Raw genomic sequence first — 17,900 nt, 5'->3', positions numbered from 1 at the left:
CCTAGAAGCAGTATTTTTGAGCAAGAAAATTGATTGCTGACCTCTTCCTTTTACTTTTCCCGGTACTTTGTACTTTACTCTAAGTACATTTACATATGATCCTTTGTGCTCTATGGTACATGCGCGTTCTTAGAAGCAGTGGTGTGTTTCTAGGGGGTGTGCAGACCCGGAGCCTCTTGCGCGCTACAGGTCCGTGGCGTTGCCCGTGGTTCCTTCTAAAGTTCATGCCATGTTCAAAAGCGTAAAGTTTATTTCACTGCTCCTGCAACAGACAAAGGCTTCAAGGAAGGCAGTGGTGGCGCAAAGGCCTTCCCGCACGCAGCATGGCCAGCCATAACTGCCTTTCCAGTGGAAGATTCAGAAAGCAAGCGAATACACACAAGGAAATATGGACGCGTGAAGCCAGCTGAGGAATTTTATCGCATAAAACTACAAAAAAACAATATCTTTTTTCTGTCAGCGTTCTATAGGTTATTAGTCCAGTACTTGTTTTCGGCTTGCGCTTTCGGAACTGCTGTCCAGAGTGGTCAGTTTTGCTCCGGAAGTAATAAACAGGTTTCGCGAACTCTGCTCCTTTTGTGTCTCCTTTTCCCTTCTAAGGGCTTAATGCCGCTGTCTGGCAAGACCTCAGTCTTGCTTTTTGTGTACTCCCTCTGACAGATGCATTGATAATGGTGGTGTGCTGCGTTGTATACAGCCATATGCCTTTATCACTTCCTTTTACTGAGATAAACGCGACACGACATGAATTAGATTGAGTTGAGTTGGAGCGCTATTGGCTCATGTCTTTACGGCTTCCGCAGGGCTCTTACGGGGTTTCTTTTTAAGCTTATTTTTTTATTTAAAGAATGGTGTAAGAGCAGCGCTGATGCCATTTTGGCATGCGGGATACGCGGCCGGGCGGACACCCTGTAGGACGGACAGTGTATGCAACTACTGGACAACTAATTAGCTATATCAAATTCACTAGTTAACTGATTCATTGGATGATTTCTGTGAAACGCGAAATGGCAGAATTGGAGACAGCCATTGTTCAAGTCCATCGTCTTTATTAAACCCCCATGAGGTGCGAACGAACCTTGATATCTAAGTTCCCAAATTTCGCTATGCAAATCAGCCTAAACCATCGCTATACGCACTACCCGAGCCGAGAAAGATACGACATGGAATCCATGTGAGAGGGCCACCTGCTTTGGAGCGATGGCGCGCTGCTTGGAGTAGGCGCTAATCTGTTGGCCATATAGACCACACTCCGATTTGGCCATTACTCCCAAAAAGGAGTCTCCTCACTTCCTCAAGGGAGTAGCATAACTCCCTTTCTACCTACCCTTCCCTTTTCTGTTCTTCTTTTCCGTTACTTCCGTTTTCTTTCTTCCCCTTTTCTTTCCTTCTTCCCTTCTTCTCCTTTTTTTGTTTGGAATAGCAAGCCGACTTTCGTCTGGCTGACCTTTCCTTCCTTTTTTTTAATAAACATATCCCCCCTCTCTAGAGTTTAAGACTCTTTTTTAGAGCAATTGTACTCTCCAAAAGGGAGTGATATATGTGTCAAGAAAAGGAGTTAAAGTACACCTTTTTTTTTTTTAAAGAGTGAATGACAGGCGTACTGTCAACAGTTAATTTCTTGCTGAGCTGCGATCATCGCGATCATGTCCATGTCTTCAGCACGATCTACGAGTAAACCACCAAGGTACAGATCCTCATATCCATTCGACCACCACTCTGAGAAAAAACATTTATTTCGAAATCATCGAAGCAGAAAAGAACGCCTTACTGGAGCTCTTTCACTGAACTTCTTTATGAGAGCATTCTACGAACCGCTCCTCAGAAACAGCGCATGGTGTAAGGCGGGTAAGTACTGGGACGGCAACGGCCACTGCAGCAGGAAGCGTCCTTGTCGCACTGCGTGCAGAAAATTATTCGCATCACACTGCAGAACAGAAACCGCAAACGTATTTCATTCTTTAGCAACAGATCAATGCATAGCGCTCATCCCGTGGAAGCACAATGAGTTACACGCACGGTTTATTGACACAAGCTTCCGTGCAGAACACGTTTTCACCTGATGAAGTGCAGGTTCTGCACGAAAGCTTGTGTCAACAAACAGTTGAAAGCTTCACTGCGTGTACTTCGTTGTGCCTGCATATTTTGGACGCAGACTGCCCCTTGGATTCCAGACTGGTGCCCGTTACTAAAAAAAAAAGTAATTGATTACCGTTACCGTTACACTTCTAGCAAAAGTAATTCATCACCGTTAGAAATTACTCGACTCAAAATGTAATTGAGTAACGAGTATAAAGCTAACGTGTTACTCGAGCCGTTACTTTCAATTCATGCAAAAATTTCCGCCCCTGTGTGCTTCGAAAAAAACAAAAACAAAAAAAACCACGCGTGAGAAGTAGCAATATTTTTTTTCCCGCTTACTACAGTCGAATAGCCCAACAAAGACACAGGAAACTTGTCACAGAGCATCGTTATTTTGAGTCACACTCTACTTCAAAAGTAATTGATTACACGGTAATTCATTACTCAAAATTGTAATCGAATTACTTCTTCAAAAATGTAATTGATTACAAGCAATGCAATTACACGTATTACGTACAAGTCTGGATTCGCCGCTGTCTTTCCGTGAAATGGACCTTTTCCATATTCGCGTCGTCCCTGGCGGCGGAATGTCGAACGTCGTGTCTTTCCCCCCAATAATGGTGACACTTTACGAACTGGCACGTACATTGCGTGGGAAAGTAGCAAGAGAAGATGGAAAGAAGAATGCGGAAAGAGTGAAAGCGCATTGTACTCATTACCAGACCTCAAACGTCCGCGTAACCTTGAAACCAATTATCTCCCCACAATGAACATGACAGTCGCCCGCAGGTGGGTTCATGGCGATGTTTTCCGCTCAAAAATGGCGGACTCAGGGGCTGGGCATGCGCATACGCGTTGTCGGAAATGGTCCATTAAGGTGTCACTCAATGTGATCTTGAATTCTATACGACAATCACGCTTACAACGATGTCCACGTTGAAAGCCTGCGAGTGTTCAGTTCTCGCACGCGTAGACGAAGTGACCGGAAGTGGTTGTCGTTCATACGCTCTGTCCGATACGTTGTCTTGGATATCGTGCCACTGATTTATGCGCATATTAGATGTCTCTCACGGTGCGTTACAGGTAAACACTTCATGGTCGATGCAACTTAAGGCTGAGTGAGATTCAGCAACTTCGTGTGTTCGGGCTGATGCCAGTGGTTTATCCATCGCGGTCACGGGGTGGTATGCCAAAAAGTTGGGGGGAGGGGGGCATTATTATGGTTACGTCACAACAGCTTAATGTATCATTACCGAGAGGTGTCTGCCTGTCGGGGTCCTACGCACCCTTACACGGGTGCGCAGGAATAAAAATTAGGGGGGGGTGGGGGTGTCGCCATACATTTGGAGGTGTTAAGGGTCTGAATAAATCCCTGGCAGCATTATCTATGGAGATATTAATATATTTATTCTAATCACAGCAACGTATTACAACAGCAACGCCGTAGATAGGAATGTGAAGGGGCTCGTTATTTTATTCCCCACATCCCCACCAGCAATGGGGTAGACTATCGCCTCTGACGATCAACCTCCCCACTCTCCATCTCAAAATAAAGTTGTTGTTGTTGGTGTTGTAGATAGGAATGTACCTCTGAGCCCCTATGAAGTTGTAACTTCCTTTTGAAGGCAGGTAGGGACAGTAGAAAGCCCAAGTCGGTCTCTTTACTGAGAGCATCCCAGATTGAGATAATTAGTAGTAAATTCTGTACGCTCGTCCCCGACAAGAGCGGAAGTCATGTAATTAGTCATGTAATAAGTCATGTAATTAACCTGTCATGTAATTAGACTCTGAGATACGGCATGGATCTCTCTCTCTCTCCCTCCACCTAAAAAGTAGGCAAGCACTATGGGAAGTGGTGTTTTGGTGTTTTATGGCACAAGAGGCACTATGGGAGAGAGAGAGGCAGGCAATCTCGCCTTTCCATGGGTGTTCCCACGATTTTTTCCAAGGGAGAGCAAAGCGCTTCCTGGGGGGGAGGGGGCAAGAGTGCAAACCCCAACCTCCAACCCCATCTTTTTCTGGAGGCGGACGTTGTGCACTGTGTGGGTGTTCAGAGGTTCCTATCGTGACGTCTGAGAATAATCATTACGACCTATGACTAAAGAGCGTACTATTTTCGCAAGCGACCTTGGAGTTCCAGGGGAGGGGTGGGGGGGCATTGCCCCCGTTGCACCCCTCTCGGTACGCCCATGCGTCTTTCCCTTTCACGTGCAACACCCTAAATATCATTCCATTTCTAATATGAACTAATATGTATTATAGCAAGCATGTGTACTCAAAGGCTTTGTAGTCTTGTTTGTCCAGCAAAACAAATATACGTGACCGCAATTAGGGAAATAATGGTATTGGTTGAACGGCAGATAAGGTCGCAGGCAATGCGGGGGGCAGTACACGTCGAGACTGGGAGGTACCCGGGTTCGAATCCCGGTGCCGGCTGTGCTGTCTGGGGTTTTTCCTGGGTTTTCCTCAGACGCTTTCAGACATATGGCGGCACAGTTCCCTTAGAAGTCGGCCCAGGACGCACATTCCCCCAGGGCGTGAGTCGTGACGTTGCCCACATACGTGAGGCCGACAACGGCAAGCCCTATCACCACCACCACCACCACCAATGCGGGGGGCAGGGGCAATATGTACAACACATAGCGTGCACTTCCATTGGTAAGCGAGATTCTCATTTCAGTTTCGTATTTTTTGTCAGACATTGGATAACCGCATCGTCGCAATCGCATGTTTATCACTATACCGACAATAGATCAAAATTCGTAAGAAGATACGGGCTACACATTACGCAACATCTTTCCAGGCCAGCAACCTAGCTAGCAACCAGCTAGCTTTAAATATAATTTCTGGACAAGTTATTGCAAACACCCTGTATAAGAGATTGAAAACAAAACAGTAATGGTAGCGTAAAGATAAGGACAGCAGGGGTTGCAGAATGAGACCACCAATTCCATTCCAATTCCATTCCGAGGAATGGAGATTTGTGATAATTCCATTCCTTTCAATTCCTCGGAATGAAAAGGTATGGCCAATTCCCACTCCTGGAATGGGCTTGGCAACGCCATTCCATTCCGTTAATTCCATCAATAAAAGAGAAGGGACCGATACTGGCTAGCCCAGCAGCCACCGGGGCACCCACACCATTCCATTCCATTCCAGGGCATTTTTTGCCATTCCATTCCAATTCCATTCCAAGGAATGGAGATTTGTGATAATTCCATTCCTTTCAATCCCTCGGAATGAAAAGGTATGGCCAATTCCCACTCCTGGAATTGACTTGGCAACACCATTCCATTCCGTTAATTCCATCAATAAAAGAAAAAGGACCGGTACTGGCTAGCCCAGTAGCCACCGGGGCGCCCACACCATTCCATTCCCATTCCATTCCAAGGAATGGAGATTTGTGATAATTCCATTCCTTTCAATTCCTCGGAATGAAAAGGTATGGCCAATTCCCACTCCTGGAATGGGCTTGGCAGCACCATTCCATTCCGTTAATTCCATCAATAAAAGAAAAGGGACCGATACTGTGGCTAGCCCAGCAGCCACCGGGGTGCCCACACCATTCCATTCCCATTCCACTCATAGGGCAGTTTCTGCCATTCCATTCCATTCCATTCCATTCCGGGCTCTGATAAATCTGGTGATGATGATGATAATTAGAGTTTATTGGCGCAAAAGCTACCAAGGCTATAGAGCGCCAAGCAATCTGATAAATCTGGAATCATTCCAACTCCGGAGTGACAACTCCACAACCTTGAAGGACAGTAACTGGCAGACACTGAATTAACCTGTGCAATAACAGTAACAAAAAAGGTCAAGAGAAACCGTTTCCGCCGCTCCTTTCATAGCAGCACCGCAATGCAGAAATGATGATTATGATTAGAGTTTATATGGCGCGCAAGCAAGTGGGGTTATAGTACGTCTAATTTCTGTTCTTTCGAAGTGTCCTACTTGTTTTATTTATCAGTTTACTTGATGTCGCGGCTAGCTAGTTGACACATTGGCCTTGCGCCAATTTTATTACGTGGAATCTTCTATTTTCTAGTATTCTCGTTCATTCAAAATTTAGATATTCGTGTATAGAGTTAACCGCCCGTACCAGATGTATGTATGTGCGTGTATGTAGTTGAAAGTTTAGTGGCGCGATGGCAACTAAGGCCAAAAAGCGCCAAATCAATGACTAATGTGAGCTCAAGGTGAATTAATGGGTACTGATGGATTAATAAAAATACTGTTTCGCACGTCATAAAATAGATGCTCTAAAAACTGTTAAATGAACCAAGCTTTTACAGGCTACTCATAAGCTAAGTGGTCTCTAAAAATTTGATGACATTTATGTGTAGCACAACTGGTTCCTCACTCAGCAAAAGAGAAGGGTGATAAGGGATGTGATATCGATAAAATGCACCCCCGGTACCAGATGCTAACACACATCATTAGATGCGTTCTCGTAATTTCACTGAACAAAAAGCAGAAGCCAAGAATCGGCAAGCCACCATCATAGCCAATTACAGTTTTGTTCTCATTCCCGTTATCCTCATTCGATGGATTTTAACCAAGAGTTTATCGGAGCTTCACTGCTTTGCTTGCATCAACGCTACATATTTCACGTTACAGAATAATACGTGATATAAGCGACATGGAAGGCATTATCCTGCTCTTCCATACCTGATGTCTCCCAAAGTTGCCTGCCTTCCATTCCTCTATCTTTAGTGTGTCTCGCTAAGACCCAATGCAGGGATGATTGCATATCACGAGCCAATCAATCCCACCTCGTATCCGGGCAACCTGCAGCGAAGCACGTTCGCAGACTGTTAGCAGCATTACGGTGCATCGAACTGCGTAGGCCAAAGGAAAATGCACAAGCGTATGTACCCTTCAGGTTGTGTCTTACTCAGATGGAATCTCCGCAGGACTCTTCCGAGCACATGCACGGGAAACAAAAGAGTCACTTTCCTGTGTGTGTATGTTTCGGTCTTCTTTTTGTTTCTGGGCTCTGCAGAAGAAGCTTTGGCGTAGTGTCATCGCTCCGTTAGGAGGATCAAACGAACTCTCGCTTTACAGCGACCTGTTTATAGTAATACCTCGTTTATAGTAATACAATAGTGCCTCACGTCCGGCGTAGAGGGCGCATTGTATGCCGCATTACATCGTTATATACAGAGTGGTCCACCAACCATGATAGAAATTCATAGTAAAAAACGTACGCCCCGGAGAGACATGCGGTCAAGGGATTTTTTTTTTCTGCCAACAACTTTTGCCACATATTGGTAACATTTTTATTTCATTTCAATTGACGGAAGGTTAATTTCTTGAATTGAACTCCGAAATTTCCCAATGCAACCTCACGTTTTCTTTGCAGATATGGGTTTCCCGTGGGCATTTTATTCAGTATAGCGCATAATCCCACTCGTAATGCAATGGCAATTGTCGAAATAAATTCACCGAAAATCCGTGGAAATGAGCCCTTTGCTCCGCCTCTTTTTTGAGGGCTCGTAGTTTGGTCGCAAAGCTGCGAAGAAAGCAGATCACATTGACATGCCACACGAGGTGGGAAAGGGTTACAAGCCTTACCCACGGAACAAACACGCGCTGTGAGTGCAGGAATCAGAGCTATCTTATCGAAAATGAGGTCACCCGACGGCTTGTAACCCTTTCCCCCCTCGTGTGGCGTGTCAATGTAACCTGCTTTCTTCGCAGCTTTGCGCTCAAACTACGAGCCCTCAAAAAAGAGGCGGAGCCAAGGGCTAATTTCCACGGATTTTCGGCGAATTTATTTCGGCAATTGCCATTGCATTACGAGTGGGATTATGTGCTGTACTGAGTAAAATGACCACGGGGAACCCGTTTCCGCAAAGAAAACGTTAGGTTGCCTTGGGAAATTTCGGAGTTCAATTCAAGAAATTAACTTTCCGTCAATTGAAATGAAATAAAAATGTTACCAATATGTGGCAAAAGTTATTGGGAGAAAAAAAATCTCTTGACCGCATGCCTCTCTGGGGCCTACGCTTTTTACTATGAATTTCTATCATGGTTGGTGAACCACCCTGCAGAAGGAAACACGGTATTAGTGACGGCGATGAAAAAAAAGCGTACCGAAAACACCCTAGTGATTCTGTTTCAGACGCCATAGAAATACCTGGTCCCGCTGACGCAAAACCTTTGCGGCGGGCACGAGAACGCCAACGGAAGCGCTGAACGCGCGAAGACTCAGCTCGTCGTGCAGTCGATGCCGCAAACAAGAGAGCGCGACGTCAGGATGCCAACGTGCTAGCCGACGAAGCTGAGGCAAGCCGGTCTATGCGGCAAGACCCTGCAGCATGTGCAGCCGAAGCGGAGGCAAAAAGGATTCAGAGGCAAGCGAAAGCCGAAGGAACCACGAAGGATTGGATTGGATTGGATTGGGGTTTTACTAGCGCGTAAGCAACTAAGGAGCCACGAAGGAATGCACTAGGCAATTCGGGGAGAACCCAATCGGGTACAGTTGGTCGGAGTGCGAACGCTTGTGGTTCAAGAATGATCTCACCGCTGCCATCGACTTGCCTTGCGTTGCTTCGACTAGAATTTCAAACTGCCCTTCTTACCACCTACCGCTTGTGTGCATCGTGTCTCCAGTCGGTCCGCGCTAGAGATGCAAAATTTCCAGAAACTTTGAATGGCTCGAAAAAAACGATTATTTCGGGTTTTTTTCCGAAAAATTGGAAGGATTGGAAACAAACGCGGTTACTGCTGAGTCGAAGCATTGCCGGCCGAGCCACAGCATACAATGAGCTAGAAACTTTAGTAGTGTTCAAGCTCGAGGCATAAATGCAGAGCAGAGCATCCCATGAGACTGCTGTCTACTCAGCGATAGGTAATTGAAACAACCCGTCCACTCCGACCAGAACTCCGACATTATGTGAACGCGATGGCGATCGCTTGGAGCAGCCAGACGGAGCTCTAAGTTGGTGGTTGTTGGTGGATTATAGGCACCTAAGGCACTGTTAAGACACTGTAAAGCTGGAACGCATCGAAGGTGCGAACATTAACATTTTTGAATTTTGGCGCCTGAAAATTTTGGGCAATTTATCCGGAGACGAGGAAAACAACACAAGAGCAAGTGTTTTTCCCAAAAAAAATCCGTTTTTTTTTGTTTCCGGGGCCCCGCATCTCTAGTCCGCACCATTGCAGGTGAAGGGCTTTCAGTATAGCTGCATCTCTCGACGTCACTGCAGGAACCGCGCGGCCGCAGTGGCGGCCATTTTTCTTGCTTCCTCTTCTGTCCCTTGATGGCATTTTTTGCCATAAAACGTGATATTCAATCAATGACAGTATTTTATTCATGAAGTAAGAAACCGCTGCCATTGAAATGAAGCTGAACCATGGTGCGGGGTACAGGGACTAAGATGCAAAGCGTTCGAATAGACCCCTACCAGAGAAACGTCATCATGACTTTAGTAGACAGACTGAAACCGAAACAAATCGGAAGGAGGGCTGAGTTCCACGAACGGGCACTTGTTCGCTGCCTCCCATTGAAAGAAAAGCAGGACCGGGGGTCGCGTCCCTTTAAGGGGCCATATCGTAATCCCCTCGAGACCGTGGCTTTCGGGCGCGATCTTGTTCACCTCTAGCTTTGAGCGTAGTTCAATTCTACCAAATTTGTGGCGCTGTCGAACACTATGACGTCATTTGTTTACAAAGAGGGAGAGGTCTATTGTTGGACATAAACGAAAACGATCTAAGCGTGTTGCACTCCTCCGCAGCCAACTCAAGGTCTAACTCAACTGCTCACGCGCGCTGCACCCGCGTAATGCTGTGTCCGAATGAATGTGTCCGAAGTAACTTGGAAGTAATTCGTTCTTTTTTTTAAGTAACTCATGTACTGCGAGTTACATTTCAGGTTGAAGAACCTCGTTATTAACTTAGTTACACTTTTCACACGGTAACTTAACTTATAACGAGTTCTTTTTGACGGGTAACTTCTCAATCTATGCTTTTTTGTCGTCGATGCGGATACCAAGATGGAGTCCACGTGATCCAGCTCGAATTTGTTGTCCCCTTACTTGTAGCCCAACCAATGAGAGGCACGGTTTAACTTTTCGCTCGTCCTTGAATACTGGGTTGTTTCGGTCCCCTGTATGATGATGATGATGATAATGATGATGATGGTTGAATTTTATTGGCGCAAAAGCAACTCAGGCTATAATGGTACGTGTTTGAGCTGCCTGACTTTGTGAGCATTACAACTGAAACACTTGCACACACAGGACTTGCCCTCACAGTCACGCTTTGTGTACATTTTTGCAATATTAACTAAATAAAGTTTACGATCACTTTTCTGCTGATAGGTTTTCCTCTGACCATGCAAACACACGAATAATTCAAGATCGAAGATATACACAGTATCAGCGCGCGCGCGTAAGATCACCCCTGTCCACGCGCGATATTTCTCGTCCCGCGTACTCGTCCTGAAGTGCGTGGCTGGTCCTGTAATAGAAGGACAAACCTCCGAACACGCGGAAATAAAACTGCACGCGTGCGCTCAACAGAATGGTGGTATCTGAACGGCCAAGACAACTGCAGCTCCTGTCGTCTGCTTTATGTGATGGGAGCCGCCATGTTCTTGGGGTCATGTGAACGGTCACGTGGCAGAAATGAGCATCCAAGAATGCAACGCGGAAGTCGCCCGTTCCGATGGAAAACGGACAGAAGGGCCGCTCTTCTGTTCTTTTTGTTTTGTTTTTTTCATTGCCGTCACAAACAGGGAAAGCTAGAGGGGCTAGACTGGGCGCGAGGCTCAGCCTTTTCTCACGCACTCCCCTACATTTTTCGAAGGCATTCTAATAAACAATACAACGAAGAATGCAGCATCTTGTCAACATAACGGAAAACTGCCCTGTCATTCCACTCCACGCATCCTGTCCACTGTAGAGTCACTAAATAAGCTACACTGAGGTCCAAGGGATAGCAGGAGCGCCATCTTGTTTTCGCACCACACCAGTACCATCCCCATTTGAGGATCAAAGACGGCTGACATAGTGCTCCCTGTGGAATAGAGAAGCGTGCAATGATTGTTGCGCGATAATCCACGTATTGTCCACCTGAGCGTCCCGAAGATGTCAAGGTGAGCTCAAGGCCGTCAACTGCTGCTCGTAAACGAAAGGAACATTTCACCCGCGCACGATAGATGGCATCGTGCGCTAACGTCCGCATGGGCAGCGTGGCGCGGAAACAAGATGGCGCATGCTCGCTCTTGGAACTCAGTGTCGATACTCTGAAGCGTAGCTTATTTAGTGACTCCTAAATCGCCGCTTTGCAAGTCGTTAGAAAGTGTAGCCAGTGTATCGTAAAGGTTAGCGCAGCTCATGGGTAATCGAGAATCGAGAATGCACAGTAAACTTTTTTACACTTTTTTGGTGCAAATGGCTTGTCCCATGGCGCACACCTTTTTGGTGTTGCCTTTACACTCAAATGATGGGTGTTTTCTAATACTTTAGTTAAGTGTATTCCTAGTAAAACACTCTTATAATGGGCATTTAAAAACCTTAAAAGGGGAGTATTCTATTGAAAACACCTTTTATGATGGAATTGTTTGCTGGCAAATATTCCCTCGCAAATAGCTAGCGAGACCAGTGGCCGAGACATACAGTTCGACATTCTTGCTTCTATGGCAAGCACCACCGTGAACACGGCAGACTACCAGCCGTGGTTCCATTGTAGAACCTAAACCGGAGCGCAATGCGTCGCAGGCACGCCTCGTTAGCTTGGTAACACTGTGGGACCAACGTGAGTGCCGAGAGAGACCTCGGGCACCCTCTGTAGCCTATATTGGCGTGTCGGATGGATCATATACTGAAATACGATTTGTCGGGGCACGTTCGTTACATGTGGTGGGGCGGGAAACGTTTGTAACGGTGACGGGAATGCGTTTTTGCAATTAACACCCACGCCTGCAACGAGTCAAAGATATCAGCTAAGTTCCTAACATCATTCCCTGTCAAATACTGTGTTTTTAACTCAGGTTATCGTCTATAATGGGATTACTTGCTGAGCGGAGCTGTGAAACCAGCATATTTTTTCTCTCACGAAATAAAACACAATTTTTAACACCATATTCCCAATTCAAATGGGGTGTAGAAAGGTGTACTAGACGATAAACACCTGTTTCAACACCCCACTTTACACCCTTAATGATCGACATTGGATAAAACGTGGTGTATGTCGATATTACACGTTTAGTAATGCTCTTCTTGCACCCATTGCGGAATAGAAAATGGTGTTTTTATAAGAATACACCTTTTTTGAGCAAATAAAGATGTAAAATGATTTACTGTGTGGTTGTTCCCTGCGACTATTGCGGCTCATTCGACGACTGCCTCATTTTAAAGTAAAGTTTACCTTCATTTCTCGGTGGTGGCAAAAGTTGATGCGTTTGAAGAAGAACTCGAAGAAGCCCGTGACTATTGGTACCAGGGCAGCCAGAAGCAGCATTACGCGCCAGCACGGTCCCATCTCCTACGTATGGTTCAGGAAGACATAGATTTCAAGGCAACTGTTATTTAGTGCCAAGCACCACTCCGGGCTTTATGGGGCCATGTGCCACCACGTGATCGGCGGACTGTGTTCGCGGAGCCCTCAAATAATGTGTAACCACCATTGTAACAATACAAGAAAAGTCCCAAAATGGGCCTCAATAAAAATGATAATGAGCGATGATTAATGATAATGAATGACGCGATAGTCAATAAAAACTGTATTTGAAAAAACGCCAACGACGGCCCTGTTAAAGCTACCGCATTTAGAAATGTTTGGCGTAACAAAAAAAAAAAAAAAATGCAGCCACTATTTCTTTTTCTACTCCATTACAACAGTCGCGACCATAACCAAGCCCAAATAAGCTGGTCTCACATGATTTTTTTTACTCAAAATTAGCGTACAAACAAATCGAAAATAACTCGCTTCCAATAACGTGTAATTGGAATTCTTCGATAGCTCTCTCCCTCTCGTGTGGGCAACGCTAACTTCTGTCCCGTATTTTGCAAAGCCAACGTATAGACGGCATTTAAACGTAAGTTATCAATTATTTTTCCGGAGTTCTCAGACTGCACCACAGGGGCTTATCTCTCATGCTAACTCTTCTAACGTATGCAGTAATGTACTGTTCCAGCGAAAACAGCGCGAGCGGCGCGTGGCACCAGGCAATACATTTTGAGACCTGCTTGTCTTATGCGCGCAGAGCTTAGGAGTGATCCTTGACAGGAGCATATATAACCCACGGATGACTTGTCACGTCTTCATTTAGTGGCGACGTGCTCACTTTTGCAGCAGCTATACATTTGCACCAGGGGCGTCAGACGTTCCTTGGCGCAAGGGAAGGGCGCGAGCTGAAGTGACAGGGATTTGTTCATTCATAACTTCCAGTTCACAGGAAAAGAGCGTAGCGGACATATGCTATACGCACTGCAGAATGGTTTGAAGCAGAATGTTCAATGACTCGCAACTCTAAACATTACTACATTTTCTATTTTCCATCCAATCATCCATTCAGTTATCGACTTACTGTGCCACTTTGATGAGGAACTTTAACAACAACTTTGTTTCTTTTTTTTTTTTTTAAGATGAGAGATAAGTACCGCCCGTGGCGAGTTTCATCGCCACGGGCGGTACTCTACCCCATCGCTGGTGGTGATGTGTGATTATTTATCTATTAGTTTATAAGCCTCAAGGGCACGGAGGCCTTTCAGGCTCGGAAGCTGTTTCGCGTCAGAGGGGCAATCAAGGTGCAAGTGAACGTGTTTATGCGAAGTCTCGGAGTTTCCTTACTACTTAAAAAAAATCGCTTCAAGCAGTAAATAAGGTCCCCCTGTGCATCCCAGTCTCAAAGGGGCGTTCGCCCCCGCCCTCCCCCCCCCTTTAGGTATCCCTCCCTTGCACACATTCAGTCTTCCTCTAGGAACATACTACACGAGCTTGTCAACAGTGAAACCCCCTTTGCCGAAACGCGGTCCTTATTTTCATTCCTCTCTCCCTCAGGTCGTTTTCCATAAAGACCACACATGCTTCCTCAGAGTCAGTGTGGCGAATACACACAAACATCCGAAAACTCTTTGCCTGCCGTATATTGCGGTGAATGCAACGCACGTAATACGACAGGGGGAGGTCAGTAGCGCATTTCGAAACGCACGTGGAAGACGCGTACATGAAACTGCACTAAGAAGGACCGCCGTAACAGCTTGCGTCTGAAGTGGTTGAAAGCGGAAATCCAGTGCTAGGAGGTGCAAACGAGTGGCACCTGCTGCTGAAACTTCCCCGCAAGAAGGAGCTTTTCGAGCCAGCGCATAGAGGTACTTGAGTCACGTGATTCACTTGTGGTTGTTGTTCCGGGTAGTGCGACTAGGGCGACGTTCGTGCTGGGACCTCTCACTAAAAGCCTTCTTACAAATGCACAAATTCGCGAAGTACGTTTTTGTCTGTCACGTCAGAGCACGCGTAGGAATGGGCGCGTTTTCTTGTATTCGCTCCGAGATCGAGCAGTGTCGGCGCGCTGTGGAGAAACGATGAACTACCTTTGTGTGGACGCGTCGTCTGCTTTTATACGTTTATTCGGCGTTTACTGCAGTAGGTGGAGCATTGGAGAACCGGCCAGTACCGAAACCAGTCATCTTCCGGTGAATATGTACTAGAACTACGGAAAAGAATTACCAATTCCGAACGTCGGCCCACGTGTTATCCACTCTAGAAGGGTGACAGTTTCGCCCCCCCTATAGGTCGATCTCGCAGCGAATAGCGCCCGGGTAACTCAGGATAATCCGGGCTGACTGTGAACCGTGATAACTCATACTATAGGCAACGCATATCACATTCAACTCGTACCAGGACAACTTATGCCGTTTTCCCTGAGTTTTCCAAAGACGTTCCGGACGAATGTCGGCACAGTTCCCCCTGAAGTCGGCCCAGGACGCATATCATCCCCCCTATCCCCCACTTCTTCCTGCTATCCTCTCTCCATCTGTCCACATGTGTACGCCACTCACAGCCACAGTTGCTACGTAGCATAAGCACGTTACATATACAGTGAACCCTCATTAATATGACCTCCGATAATCTGACATACGCGCTTTACGACCATACTCCTGGGGAACAATGTAGTGAAACCTCCGCAAATTCCCCCCGTTAATATGACAATTCCGCATTATGACCAAACTTTTCAGGAACGACTATGGTCATAGAACGAGGGTTCACCGTACACGCATATAGCACGGTTGCCATGTATCCGCCCATAGCCACATCTTGAATGTCCTCGGAAAACCCAGGGAAAACCTGAGACAGCACAGCCGGTGGTAGGATTCGAACCCACCACCTTCCAGTCTTCAGCACGACCTAGGCAACCACCAACGTGAGGGACGCCTTAGCCCGGTTCGCCATGCCGGTGATCAGTCTTGTATTGAACAATAGCACAATGACGCAATGTTTCTCGGTTTCGGAGGTAGCCGGGTTCGAATACCGGTGCCTCGGCTGTGCTGCCTGGGGTTTTCTGACGCTTTCAGACATATGTCGGGCACAGTTCCCTTAGAAGTCGGCCAAGGACGCACATTCCCCCAGAAGAAGAACAGTCTCTGTTCGAAATATCGGCGGCTTCTGTCCTGAGGCAACTCCCTTCCTACATCTCTACCGGTTCGCTGGATTTCTACCATTCTACATTCCCCCAGGGCGTAAGTCGTGACGTTGCCCACGTCTGTGAGGCCGACAACCGTCACCACCACATCGGTTGTCTGCGTGCTGAAAAGTGGAAAGATTTGTAACGTAGCATTTGCGTCATGTGGATTTTTTTTTTACAAGAAATAGAATTACTGCGGATGCGCGAACAAATTCAATAAGGATAGACCTATGTCATCTATAGCGCGGTTGCGGTGCAGTCGCCGATGTTTCGTGGGCGGGTACCGTGCGGATGCGCATATCTAGTGTCAATGTTATCCGCGCTCAGCTCGCGACATGGCGCTGGATTACGAAACTGCGATATGCAAAGCGTAGTCGTGCACAGTTGCGCATGTTTTTATTTAAAATACTGTCACCAAAACCCACTGATTCGTGGTGAGCAAAATATAGCGACCGAAGTTTCTGAAAAATGAAACACCAGAAACCGGAAACTATTTGTATCCGGCAAACGGAAATGTTTTTCGCGATGCTCTATTCCAAAGTGCAGCAAGAATATGAACCGTAATTCCACAATATGTCCAGGCTCTATTTTCTGTATGAAAATCAGCGACTTCAGCTGTATTGTTTGTGCACTCAAAATGATACTACCCTACGTAAAAACGATCATCATATTTCTTTTAGTTTGGACTCTAAATCAACCTAATCGAAAACCCAGTAGCGGAAAATACATCAACGGTAGAAGTGCGAGGGTGAAGGTGACCTGGAACATTGTAAAACGATGAAAAACCTGAGACAAGGAGCAAAAAGCAACACACACAACAGGTTCTCAAACGCAGCAAACTCGTTTAATTAATGAATTTAACGAATATTTAATTGAATGTAATGTAATTAATAAATAATTGAATGTAATGAACTTAATTTAATTTAATGAATAATGAATACACACGGCGTCAGCGAACATAACACGACGAATATTCGAAAGCACACGAAGAACTTCATAGTTCCGGATTCTCAACGAGCAGACGACGTCACCAGGGGGCTCCGATATCTGTCGCCTAGCAACAGCGCGCGCACCTTCTTGGTCTCCGCTCTCCACCCCCGTTTCCGATTCAGGAATTTTGGAAGCGCCTCTATGTTTGACATTTAACTCACCACGAGATTCCAGTACGTCCCATCTCCTCTCGTCAATTCAACTCTTTTAATTTCGCGGAAGTAATCTACGCAATTAATCGCCTCCTAACGCATCTCGTCATCAAACACGATGGAGATCTAGTACACCTGTCATTGTTTCATGGCGTTCATTTTCTACACTCCTTCATGTTTAACGACGTCTAAGAGGCCGAGAAGTATATCCCCCATCTCTTTTTCCTTCGCGATCAATAGTCGGGTTCATCCCCGTAATGCGAAGTGGAAAGACAAGCGCAGGTGTCGGAAGAACCGCGAGAAATTAATGGAAATCCCTGCGAGATTCAAAGTGCTTTCTCGGTTCTTACCTAGAAGGAAGTCCGGTGACTGCCGTTCTTCCTAATGGCCGTTGAAAGAATGGCAGCGAATGGAGATGCACGCCGGTTAATTGTTCTCAACAGCTGCACCGGCTGGCCCTCCATTCAGCCTCTATTCTCGCCAGGGTTGTTAACTAGATCGTTGCGCCGCTGAGTCTGTCTCATCGTGGTGTATCCGTTATACCCGCGTGGAAGCTATATAGCTTCAACTATATTATTCAACTTTGCTTTTGATCGACACGAGAACTTTTCATGGCGGATTTTGCATTCGCAATTATATTGGTGTATACGGTGCTCGGGTTGCACCTATTGATACTTGTGTTCTACCTGATACCGAAATTGCGCAACGTAATAGAAGTAGCGCAATTCTGGTGTCGCTATACGAATTCTAAAAAGTAACGCGATGCCGCAATAGCTACCAAATGGAAGTAACCCAAGTACTTTTCCGCCGCATTTTTTCGACGTCATCAACATACACTTTTCCGCTATTTTTCTGAAACTGCACTTCCATCTCACTGTACCTTCCTTCATTTAGTATTGTTGTTTATGTACTTTCATCGTTCAAACATCTGGTTGCGCCCAGTGTATCTAACTCACAAGTACTATTTAAATTTATTCGATCTGCCAACATGCTGCCACTTTTTGGACGTCGTTCCCGACTTTCACTATATGTCTACC

The 17,900-nt window shown here is 46.1% G+C and overlaps 1 long non-coding RNA gene across 1 annotated transcript; it reads right to left on the bottom strand.

The window, feature by feature from the left end:
* Nucleotides 1-1,718: 1,718 nt before the first annotated feature.
* LOC135384195 (uncharacterized) lies at nucleotides 1,719-17,293 on the bottom strand. Its single transcript, XR_010420281.1, has 3 exons — nucleotides 17,214-17,293; nucleotides 12,463-12,579; nucleotides 1,719-1,899 (listed from the first exon to the last, which is right to left on the bottom strand). It is a non-coding gene; the product is annotated as an uncharacterized LOC135384195 (long non-coding RNA).
* Between the last annotated feature and the right edge of the window lie 607 nt (nucleotides 17,294-17,900).

Source organism: Ornithodoros turicata, chromosome 2 (assembly GCF_037126465.1).
Source record: "Ornithodoros turicata isolate Travis chromosome 2, ASM3712646v1, whole genome shotgun sequence".
Classification (NCBI taxonomy): Eukaryota; Metazoa; Arthropoda; class Arachnida; order Ixodida; family Argasidae; genus Ornithodoros; species Ornithodoros turicata.
The sequence above is the reverse complement of the archived record's forward strand: the minus strand, read 5'-3'. Positions and strand labels throughout refer to the sequence as shown.